Below are 12,213 nucleotides of genomic sequence, written 5' to 3' on the forward strand. Positions count from 1 at the left end.
TCCAGTCATCTGCCACGTAGCTGTCTTCCAAATTTCTAAACAAAGACAAGTATGTGCTTTCAGTGCTTCAGTTTGTTGAAAGATTTCAATGGGCATTCCATCAATTCCTGGACCTTTGATTTGGCTTTGTGTTCTCAAGCTGCCCTTTCAAATTTTCTATTCAGCTCTTTAACTTCATCCTTTCTTCCATTTGCTTTAGCTACTCTATGACTGAGAGCTAGTTTCAGAGTCACTATTGACATCCACTTTGATGTTTTCTTTCTTTCTTGGCTTTTGAATGAACTTTTGCTTTTTTCCCCATGAATGATGGTCTTGATGTCCTCCCACAGCTCGTCAGGTGTTCAGGCATTAGTCTTCGTTGAATCAAATCTGTTCTGGAGCTGTTCTTGAAATTCAGGTGGGGTAGTATGGTAGATATATATAATCATTCATCAGTTTGAGGATTAAGAGTGAGTGTAGGGGTTGAGTCTAGCTTGTCAATCAGATCATAGTCAATGAGGCTTCTGTGTGGGCCTGGCCCTCTCCCGAGAATTCTGAGAAATCTGGTACTTCCTCCTTGGAGGTGGGAATCACTTCTCTCTGTCAAACCCTGGGAGATATAGCAGCTGACAAGACACATGGACCCACCCTGATGCAGAGACCCCTGCCAGCACTGAGATGTTTCCAATGCCACGGGATCCAAGGACTTTCTACCCACTGTGATCTTCTCCATTCCAGATCATTGCACGTGTTTCATGAGTCTGAAGAGGACTTTATAGATTGGTATCACACATATGGGCTAATAACAGACGTATGGACTTGATCTGGACTGGGATGGGATGTTTTCTCAATGTTCTATTGCTCTTGTATATAAGACTCTTTCTTATACACATATGTGTGTCCATGGATTTATTTCTCTAGTCTACCCAGTTTAACACAGGTAGTCACATTCATATTTTTTGGCTTTATGCTGAACTAATATATGAGCAATTAATTCTCTCTTCCACAGTCAGTCCAGGTACTTTTTCTACACCAATTGTTTTATGATGAGCTGCCTAAAGATGAAGATAATAACTATAGCTATTTCTATTTAGGAAAAGGCAAAACTGGAAGTTATTTTTAAAAAAGTTACCAACCAATACGGTATTTGAAATCCTGGGCAAAGTTTTTCAGTTTTTAGGTTGCAGTTTAAAGCCTGATGATAATTTCCCTGGCCCTCAGTCCTATCCTGTGGGCTTTTTTGTCCACTCTGTTCATCTTTCAAAAATTTTAAATGAAAAGTAGTATGTGGTTGTAGTAAGTACTCTAAAGGTTGGTAATTTGGATCCACCGAGCTATACTATGGAAGAAATACTGAGCAATGTACTGGTATAAAGATTACAGCCAAGAAAAAAGTTCAGAACAGCTCTAATCTGCAACACTTGCATTCAACTTGAGGTAGAATCCAGTAGACAACAATGTTTTCTTGTATTTGTATGTGTTGACGGTTAAGTAGGATCTGTGCTAACATAGTAGGTTAAGTTTTGGGATGCTAACCTCAAGGTTGGGAGTTTCAATCCACCAATGGGCCTGTGGAAAAACATGAGGTAGTCCACTTCCATAAACACTGACAGCTCAGACCCTGAAGAGCAGTTGTACTCTGTCCTATGGATTGGAATTTTCTCGATGGCAGTGAGTTTTTGAGTACAGTTGATTCTGTATCAATTTTTTGCAAACTGTGAACAAAGGCAAACTAGGACAAGTACTCAGAACACTCTTGCCGCTCTCAGCGGAAAGTTTCTGTCTAATACACTGGGATTGGAGAGAAACTGCTAAGAGCCCTTTTGCATTCAACTCTGCGACCCATTATCTAAGTTTTGGGCTCCTATTTACCACGCCCACACCACTACTATGCCTACCAGTTAGCTAAACTGAAAATCCAAGTTCCGCTAAAGAACAACAGTTTCCCAAATGCTCAAAGGAACACGCTTCACTTTAGACGCCCTGGTGGTACAGTGAATTAAGCATTGGTCTTCTAACAGCTAGGGCAGTGGTTCAAATCCATGAGGTGTTTCATATGAAACAGATGAGGCTGTGGGCTACTCTGATGATTCACAGCCTCAGAAACCCTAGAGAAATTCTACTCTGTCCCATGGGGGTATCAGGAGTGAAATGTGACTTGAAAACAGCAAGGCAGCACAGTTTCTTGAGTGGATGGATCTCTCACTTTGACTACTGTCTCCTTCTTTTTAAAGGTACACACTTCTGGGCTCCCATGATACTTCAGTAACTTAGAGGTGCTCCTGCCCGAAAAAGCCTAGCATCCCCAGCAACTGCAAGGCCTCTCCCAAATATCAGATATTCACAGGCGTTCAGAGAATCAACAAGCCCAGAAATATCTCTAATTTATTAAAACTTAATTAGAAGATTTGTATTCCAGAGTATGCTCATCAAATCCACCTGGATCGTCCAGGTAGGTGCAACAATGGACTCCCCCATGTCAATGATCCACGAAGCTGATGCAGGACTAGGTAACATCTTGTTCTACTGTACGCAGGGTCACCATGAGTTGAAGCCAACTCAGTGGCAAGTTCTCTATACCTACCTACTTCTCTACCTTTACCTTTTTAATTTTACACAATAACTTAGCCCAGAATCAACCACTTTTTAAAATATAGGTTTAACTGTAATTTGTTTCCCATTTCTTCTACTACCACCTAATGTCTCATCCCACCAATCTTCCTTTTTTACAGACTAACAATACATGTAGCAGGCAGACAAGGGGGGATTTGGGGGCATTTTTAATGATTGAGTCGTGTCATATCTAGAACAGTGGTTCTCAAGCTTCCTAATGCCGTGACCCTTTAATACGGTTCCTCATGTTGTGGTGACCCCCATCCATAAAATTATTTTAAATGCTACTACATAACTGTAATTTTGCTATTGTTATTAATCAATATGTAAATATCTGATATGCAGGATGTATTTTCATTGTTACAAATTGAACATAATTAAAGCATAGTGATTAATTACAAAAGCATTATATAATTACATGTTGTGAAATATTTATTTCTAATTACAAATAAATGAAATTTTGTCTTAAAGCATGGTGTAGCATGGTTAACAGTCTCCATGCCAGATACTCCTATGTGGGCGTACCTGCATGGGGCAGACCCATCTGGGGACATAGGAGTGGTGTCTCGGTTCCTAAGAACATCAGAAATATGTATTTTCTGATGGTCTTAGGTGACCCCTGTGAAACGGTCATTAGACCTCTGGTGATCTAGAATCACAACTTCACCAAGAACCAGTTGTGTTTGCCTGTCATGTACCTCTCCTCAACTTTGACCTTGGCCTCCCCATGGGCCATTTAAGAACAGAGTCTCTGAAGCCATCCTTGCTGATGACAGTTTTGCCCAAAGGGATGTCCACGGAGTGCCTTGTAGGCATGTAGCTATTATAGTTATAGTCCTTCAGCAAAGACTGGATCTTTGAATTCTTGTCAATATTCTACTTGCCCATGGCAGCTGTCACTTTCTGGAGACAGTAGTCAATCCCAGCCACCAGAGCATAGCTGTAGGGGCAGCCTGAGGTGCCATCATTAATGTTTTTTGTTTTGTTTTGTTTTGCAGAATAGGGCCCTGTCAGGACCAGCACCACCTTCCTGGGTTTCATGAACTTGCCCATTTCAACAATGAAATCTCAGGCCAAAAACCGAAAGCAAATTAACCATATTTCGTTGTATTTACCTCTATTTCTTGGGCCCAACAATTTCACTACTGAGTCAACACCACTATGGTTTACTGTTTGGCATCATACAATAAATGTAAATTATCCCGTTTTTTCACAAAATAGCGCAGCACCTAGTCTTTAACCTAATGCACAGCAATTCATGTATAGAAAATGATTAAAAATGTAAGCCATCTATTAAGAAGGAAGGACATTTAGCCATTACCAAGAAAGAGAGAGAGAGAAAAGTACCTAAAATATCACATAAGCTAGGAATGCAACCGCTGTGTTCCACTCAGCCCAACATCAACCTTCTACTACTTAGAACAGTGACTGCCCTCCTCAGACACAAAGTGAAGAATCTGCTTCAGCCATGCATATGAAGCAGTTGCTGCTGACCATCCCTTTGGACTAGGTACTAGCCCTGGCAGTAGAACCAGCCCTGGATGTAATTCTGGCTTGTACTCTCTCCTCCTTATCTCTCCATGCCTCTAGGTACTGGGTCCAGGACTTACTGAAATCAGTTGGTATCATGAACTTTGGCTGAAAATTCAAGCACTGTCTTTTTGGTGGTCTCCGAATGGGCTCTGGGACTCCACAGAAATTCTTAGCAGGGAGGATCACTGCTGGACACCTGCAGGCACTCTAGGTACTTTTCGTACACCAATTGTTTATGGTGAGCTTTCTGACGATGGGGTGCTTCCTTACAGCCTATACCTGCATGGTATTCAGGAATTCCTAGATTGCCAGTCGGCCCTCTTTAAGGTCACTCCCAGGACACGTCTTGAGCAAACCTTTGCCACGTCTCAAACTGTCATCATCTGTGGCATTCAGTTTGAACAGTTGGTAGAGCCACTTTCCTTCCATCAAAGGCCAGATTCACAGGTTCAAGAGGCACTCAAGGGACTCTTAAGAAGGTGGGATTTGCACTTTTCTCTTACTTCCTGATAGAAGCTTCTTTTTTATTGGAGCAAAAGTAACAGCCCTGACCAACCTACCTTCAACGATGGAAAGTTTCTGCATGAGCCCTCTTCTTGATTAGCTTGGTCATTGGTAAGTGGGGCCACTGAAGGGCTGATGGCACCATTGTGTGCCTGAAACAGCGTTAGCATGGTTAGTGCTTTATGGGGGCTTCCAGGGGCTCTGGACAGAGCCATGTGTTCTAAAAGCAAGTAAACTCTTGGAATACTCTTGAAAAGAGCAGGGGATGATGAGAAAATTCTTCAGAACGATGCAGTGATTTAAAATAAATTCAAAGCTAAACAAAGGGGATATGATATGTACAGAGCATATACAGCAACATATAAAGCTCTACATATAAAGGGAATACATTCATATGTATATACATATAACATAATATGAATATATGTATGTATATAAGTGCTTGTGGGAACAGTGTCACCAATGATGTGTGTATATATACATACATGTGAATGTGTATATATGCATATATTCACACACACAGCATATACAGTGGGATCTGATAAGAAGACATGCTTATATTAAAGAATTGCCAAGGATGACATCATGCTTGGTAAAATGGAGAGGCAGCAAATGAGGAATAGCCTCAGCAGATGGATTGACATGGTGACTGCAGCAATGGAGTCCAAAAAACAATAGCTGTGAAGATGGGCAGGACCAGGCAGCGTTTCATTCTGTTGTTCACAGGTTCACTGTGGGTCGGAACTGACTCAATGGCACCTGACGACGACCACAATCTCCTAGTTATGATTGGTCTAAAAGATAAAACAACAGTCACACATACAGTAAAGAGAATGAGGGGAAAAAATCTGTGACAGTATATAACACCTTTTTCTAAAAAGTTAATATAGAGCAAACCAAATCGTTCTTGTCCCCTTTACTCAATCTCACTCAGCTGTCACTGAAGCAATGTAGACAACCTTCCGAGTACCACACATCATGTCCACACTGCACAGTCACCTCCCACAGTGACTGGTGATTTACATTGTACAGCTGCTCCTGGAACAACTTGGATAAAGGCTAATGCAGAATCTCTCATTTGTCAAGTCCATCCAATTGGGCTATTGCAATAATATTGATCGATCTCAAGACACCCCCCACCCCCACACAAATCTCTGTTCTCTACAAGTCAATCACCCCAGGATCAATGGCATCTCCACAAGTGCTGAAGTTAACACCATAGCTCAGGTCGTATCTGCCTTCCCGCTCTCCGGTGCAATCCTTGCCTCCATGTTTCCTTCGGCCTCTCTCCCTGTGATATGGACAGAAGACTGCTGCCTACACATTTGGGAAACTCTGGTCCCAAAACCCCTTTCACTTTCCAGTATTTTGCTCCATTTGGCTGCCTCCCTGGTAACCAAAAACTGCTACTCGCCGGAGCCCTTTTAGTGCTGTGTTTTGGAACTCCCCTGGTCTCTGCAGGATGCTGGTTCCCCACACTTTTCCCCCTCAGACCCCTGACTCAACCATTTTTCAGGGTAGCCGAACACGTGACTCCACAGCCCTCACCAAAATGGCATCTCCCAATCCCCAATGCAACTTTGTTTCAGGACAACTGAGCCCCTGTTCTTCTACAGACCTCACCAAGATGGCATCCAGTTCTCCAACCAAGTAGTGGGGGGTGGGCACTGATGGCTAGCCTCCCCCAGTGGTCCTGCCTTCAGAGGTTCCAGTGAGTTACTCAGCCTGTAATTCCCTCCGTCAGCCTTATAAGGTCACCTGAGCCGGTAGCCTACAACACCTTGCTTACTGTCTAGAAAACGGTCGAGGCCGTTTGCCGGCAGAGACTGGGCCCCTGAACCACCACCATGTTATGTTAAACCACCACCTTATGTTAAAGCAATTTTTCTCCTGAGAGGCAGTAAGGACCTTTATCCCAGGTTTACCCAGGACCCTTAAAGGAGCCCTGAAGTGGAGGGCCTCCAATCTACTGCCAGTCCAGCCACACCTCCCTCCATCCTTGGATCTTTAAAAGGTGGCCCTGTTAAATTCTATCCTCAATTGCGGCTACTGGGAGTTTGGTTCCTGAGCAGTTCACAAGCCTTTCACCGTAATTGAACTCAAGCAGATTGAGAGTGACGTAGGCAGTTATTGAGACAGTCCAAAACCTTACATAGAGACCTTTCAGCACCTCACACTAGCTTCTGACTTGGTTTGGAAGGATGTAATGATCATTCTATAACAGACTATGACAGACCTTGAAAAAGAGCGAGTGCTAAATGGAGCTAGGAACTTAGCAGAGGGGTTATATGAATGACAAGTATCCAATAGGAGAAACAGCTGTGCCTCCAACCGACCCCACCTGGGATTATAATGATCCCAATGACAGGTGGGCGTGGCAACCATATCTGGTGTTCATCAAAAATGGAATAAAGTCAGAGAAGCAAAAGGCCATCAACTACACTAAACTGACAGCCATCAACCAAGAGCCTCATGAAAGTCCCATCAGTTTCTTAGAGCACTGATAGAAGCCCCGAGGAATCACACCACAGTAGATTTAGAATCCAATTAAGGGCAAGTCCTCCCAAAGACAAATTTCTCACACAGACATCTGGAAAAAGCTCCAGAAGTCCATCCAAAAGCCTGAAGTAGTTACCCTAGAAGAGATGATCACTATTGCCAATGCAATCTTTTGCACTACAGATTTTGAGCAAAAAGGTAAGATGTTAGGCATGCAGATATCAGCCTCTCTAGCTAATCAACGCCAATCCACTGCCTCCCAGGTTCTAAGACCCCTGCACTGGGTACACAGTCCCATGTGTGTTTTGGCATTTGTGCCATGGGAAAAGGTTGTCCTGATGGAAACGGGCCTCCCCGAGGGCCATGCTATCATTGTAAACCAACTGGCCACTGGCAGTGCTCTGTCATAAGGGGAAACTCCCGACGAAAGCAATCTGCTGGCAAGTTTCCACCTGCTACCCAGATGAAACAGCCCAGCCTGATGGCCCCAGCAGCCCAGGATTGCTTTTCTGGTGTGGAACCCTGGTTGTGCATGGATGCTGGAAGGTGGGCCAATACATTTTTTCCTACTTGGGGCAGCCTACTCTGCAATTCCTCCTTCCCCAGACCCCTGGCACCACGCACGCCTTTGCACCATCATGGGGGTGTCGGGAATACCTGTAGTTAAACACTTTATGGAAGCCCTACGGTGCCTCTGGTACAACTTCTATTTCTCTCCTGGCTTTCTCATAGTCCCTAAGTGTCCAGTCGCTCTTCAAGGCCTAGATGTATTGTCCAAGCTACACACCTACATGGCCTCACCCTGTCCCACTGCAGCTTTCCAAATGTCCCTTACCTCAGAGGGACTGCTAAGCCCCACACAGGAACAGTGGGGAAGTTCCATAAACCCTGAAGTCTGGGACGCGATCGTCCCTGGCAGAGCTATATATGCAACCGCTGTAAACATGGTCCTAAGAGACCCAACGAAATTTCCTCGTCAACAGCAATACCCTTTGAAATCTGAAGCCGCCAAAGGATTAAAAACCCTTATTAAGTAATTCCTCCAGCTAGAACTTTTGGTCCCTCTTAATTCCCCACCTAACACCCCTATGTCACCAGTCAAAAAGAAAGATGGGTCTTACTGGCTGATTCAAGACCTTAAGATAATAAACGAAGCAGTGATCCCACTGCACCCAGGAGTACCACTGCCTTAACACTCCTAGGGGAAGTTCCTATCTCCAAACAGTGGTACAACATTCTGGACTTGAAGGACACCTTTTTGAACTCAGATTACCAGCCTCCCCTGGGCTTCGCATGTCGTCTCACTGCCCCCAATCCCTGGCACCTGGTCATTTGGGAGAGTCCTTACTACTTGAAGGAAAGGGGCATGCCTTGTTGAAATTTCTGAATGCAGCACATGCTCAGACAAGTACAAGTTACTCAGGATGCCGTTGGAGGAATACAACTTTATATGTATGAGGTTTTAAATACATTCCCTGATCAACCTAATACAAAAAAAAGAGAAATAGAAATGGGAACAACAATCAGACAATATGTTTCACTCCACAGTTTGACCAGAATTTAAGAGGCTGATGAACACAACTTCCTGGCAACACCAAGATAACCACAAAAATAGTAAAGCCAAACAGCCAAACTAGTTGTCCAAGCTGCCTCTGACTCGTGGCAATCCCATGGGGAGAATTGCTTCACTGAGAGTTTTCAAAAGACAGTCGTCGGGCTTGTATCTTGAGGAGCCTCGAGTGGGTTCCTACCAACAACCTCAAAGCTGGTCGCTCAATGGATTGCAACATCAAGTGATTCTTACATGCATTTGTGTTGTGGTGTTGTCAAGAATATTGAAAATGCCATGGATTGCCAGAAAAACAAACAACGCTGTTTGGGAAGAAGTACAGCTAGAACGCCCTTTTGAACTGAGGATGCTGAGATTTCCTCATACACTCCTTGGACAAGTTGCCAGGAGAGACCGGTTCCTGGAGAAGGGCATCAAGCTTGGTAAAGTAGAGGGGCAGGGAAAAGGCGAGGGCCCTCAAGTAGACAGATTGACACAGCGGCTGCCACAACAAATTGAAGCATAAGAACAATTGTGAGGATGGCCAAGGACGGGGCGGTGCTTTGTTCAGTTGGACAGAGGGTTGCTGTAGGTCTGAACGACCTGATGGCACTTAACAAAGTCAAGTGACAGAGAACGCTTGAACACTGAAGCCAAACAAAGAAAGCTTTAGTTCTTGTGCACATAACATTCACTGTGGTTGGCAGGGGCCTCTGCTATCAGTTATTTCAGATAGCAAGGCGGCTCCCAGAATGTGGTCCCAGCATCTCAGTACAGCTTTTAGCGTTTGTCCCTGAATAGGAGAAAAGGCATAGAGAGTTTTCTTCCAGTCAATTCTGACTCATGGAGGCCCTCAGATTATATCCCAAGGACCACTGTATCGTGGGCAAGATATATTTTTAAAAATCAGTCTCTTAATCTGTAGTACATTTTAGGAGTGTGCGCTGCTGGCTGCTGGGGGTGGAGATGGGAGGGGCAATAATCAGGTGTATAGGCTTCCCTTAAGGATAGAGGGATACATACTTGAGATATGTTAAGGGAACTGGAGCCTCTGAGTCATAGAAGCTCTGGTAGCAGTGGGTTATGCACTGGGGTGCTAATCGCAACAGCCACTCTGTGGGAGAAAGATGAGGCTGTCTAGTCTCCTACAGAGTTCTAGTATGAGAAACCCACAGGGGCAGTTGTACCTGCACCACAGGGTTGCTATGAGTCGGCATGGACTGCTGGAAGTGAGTATGGTCTTTTTTTGTGTCTGTGTGTGTGGCTGTAATCAGGGAACAGGAGGTGATGCCAGCAGCCTGATCCATGGGGACCAGGTGCAGTCTTCTGAGTAGGAGGGAATGAAGAAATGGGCACGTCCCAGTGACTGGCCATTATTACTATGATGATCTTTTGCCCTAGATTCTACCACACTATTTTCTGGAGATTTTCTTTTGACTCAGAATATATAGATTTCTAGGGAAAATAACACCAAACCAGTCAACAATTCTGCTTAGCATGTCAAAGTTTCCCCATTAGAATACAGGTGATTTAATTCAGGGGTGGGGCGACTTCTCCACTTGGATGTAACTCAGAGCTTCTAGAATGGATTTTTTAAAATAAAATACTTGTATTGTGGGCTCTTACATTGCTTATCACAATCCATACAATCATTCATTGTGTCAAGCATACTTGTACATATGCCGCTATCATAATTTTCAAAGCACTTTCTTTCGACTTGAGCCCTTGATTTCAGCTCCTCATTTGTCCCCTCCCGCCTTCGTCTTCCCTCCCTCATGAACCCTTGATAAATTATAGATTATTTTCATATCTTATATTGTCCTCTACCAACCTTCACCCACTTTTCTGTTGTTCGTACCCCTGGGAGAATGTTATATATTGATCCTTGTGATTGATACCCCCTTTCAACCCCCACCTTCCCCTTATCCTCCTGGTATCTCTATTCTAACTGTCGGCCCTGGATTTTAAGGACTAACTGTTCTCCTCCTTCCCCACAGCCCTTCCTTCTAAACCGCACTTATTTTTATTCCTTTCACCGGAGCCAGGAATCCAACCCTCCCTTTGAGTTTGCCAAATTAAACCAATGATTTACATAATTGAATGTCCTTTTAATATAGTGGGCTTTGACTCTTCCAGACCAGGGCACAGGTGGTTATGTGCTGAGCCGTTAACTGCAAGGTCAGCAGTTCAAAACCACCAGCTTCTCTTTGGAAATAAGACAGGGCTTTCTATTCTCATAAAGAGTATCAGAAACTCACAAGGGTAGTTCTGTGCTGTCCTATGGGACACCTATGAGTCAGCTTCAACTTGATCCCAGTGAGTAGTTTTTATTTTTAATGAACTAACCTCTGGTTCTCCTAGGCCAGGGCAAAAGACTAACAGCCCAGTAATGTATCTGGGCATCTCACTCCAAAGGAATGTCTTTACTTCTGAAAACTCCCTGGAGACCCTGTGCATTAACGTAGTTTGTGCTCTGGGTTCAAGTCCACTGGAGCAAGAGCACTGGACACCTCCCAAAGCTGCCCTGCAGGAGAGTTTCCTGTGGTTTATTGATGAACACAAAATCCATCTTAGAGTCAGTGTTTGATTCACCACTCCCATAACCTCATCCAGCCCCATCACCCAGTGCCCCATACCCAGTTTAACTTAAAAGCAGTGTCCCAAAACCTCACCTTCCCCAATACCCCTAGCTCCCCACTCTCCCATGTCCCCACCTCTACCACCCCAGGCTCTCCCACACCACCACCAGCTTCTCCAAATTTTTCATATAGGTTTGACCGGCGATTTGTTCATCTTCCCGGTGGGGTTGCTGCTTTGAAACGGTAAAATTTTCAGGGCATGGGCTGGGTGTTGGTGTTTTGTACCCTACTTTTCCCACAGCTAACAAGATTCCTTTCCAAAACCAGATGTGAACAATTAATGTGAGGAATGATTGAGCCGGTAAATATATGTTCTAGTTTATTAAAAGTTTTGTTTCTCTTAATATTGCTGAATAAGCCAGGTGTATCTCTTTTATTTTCACTAAACAACAGGATAGAATTGATGTGGGAAACTAAAAACTGACCATCTTTGACTTTTCTCTCTTTCTTGACCCCAACTATTTACTGCTGATGTTCACATTTCCAAGGAAGTGCCTATTCCAATGCCTTTTTATCTTGTTCTGGATCACTAAATATGAATGAAAGCTTGTCAACTTCCTCTGAAGAATAACAAAACTCTGGCTCTTAGATCTAATAAGCAGCAATAAATATATAGCCAAAGCCATTCATGAATCTGGACTCTGAAGGTTTTTAAAGCATTCTACTTAAAGGAATTGCTTTTGGTAACAAGAGGAAGAAAGAAAGGGAGGCAGGGTAGGGCACCGGGAGGGAGGGAGGAGGCAGAAATCACTAATAGTTACCTATGAAGAACATAAACACATAGATAATATAGGCCGTGTGCTTTCTCCAGGTGTGCCACTACTCAAACAATGTCGGCTGCCTTGTTTCTTACACAAAGAAAAGAATCTGCCTCAGATTTCAGCATTTAAAATTTCT

The 12,213-nt window shown here is 43.9% G+C and overlaps 2 pseudogenes; both read right to left on the reverse strand.

Annotated features, from left to right (window-relative positions):
- Positions 1 to 3,247: 3,247 nt before the first annotated feature.
- On the reverse strand, positions 3,248 to 3,645 carry LOC101645117 (annotated as a pseudogene).
- A 453-nt stretch (positions 3,646 to 4,098) lies between these two features.
- The window catches only part of LOC123522640, a 9,502-nt pseudogene continuing 1,387 nt past the window's right edge, over positions 4,099 to 12,213 (reverse strand).

Source organism: Echinops telfairi, unplaced genomic scaffold, assembly GCF_000313985.2.
Source record: "Echinops telfairi isolate 266 unplaced genomic scaffold, ASM31398v2 ScPeMD7_7427;HRSCAF=8465, whole genome shotgun sequence".
NCBI lineage: Eukaryota > Metazoa > Chordata > Mammalia > Afrosoricida > Tenrecidae > Echinops > Echinops telfairi.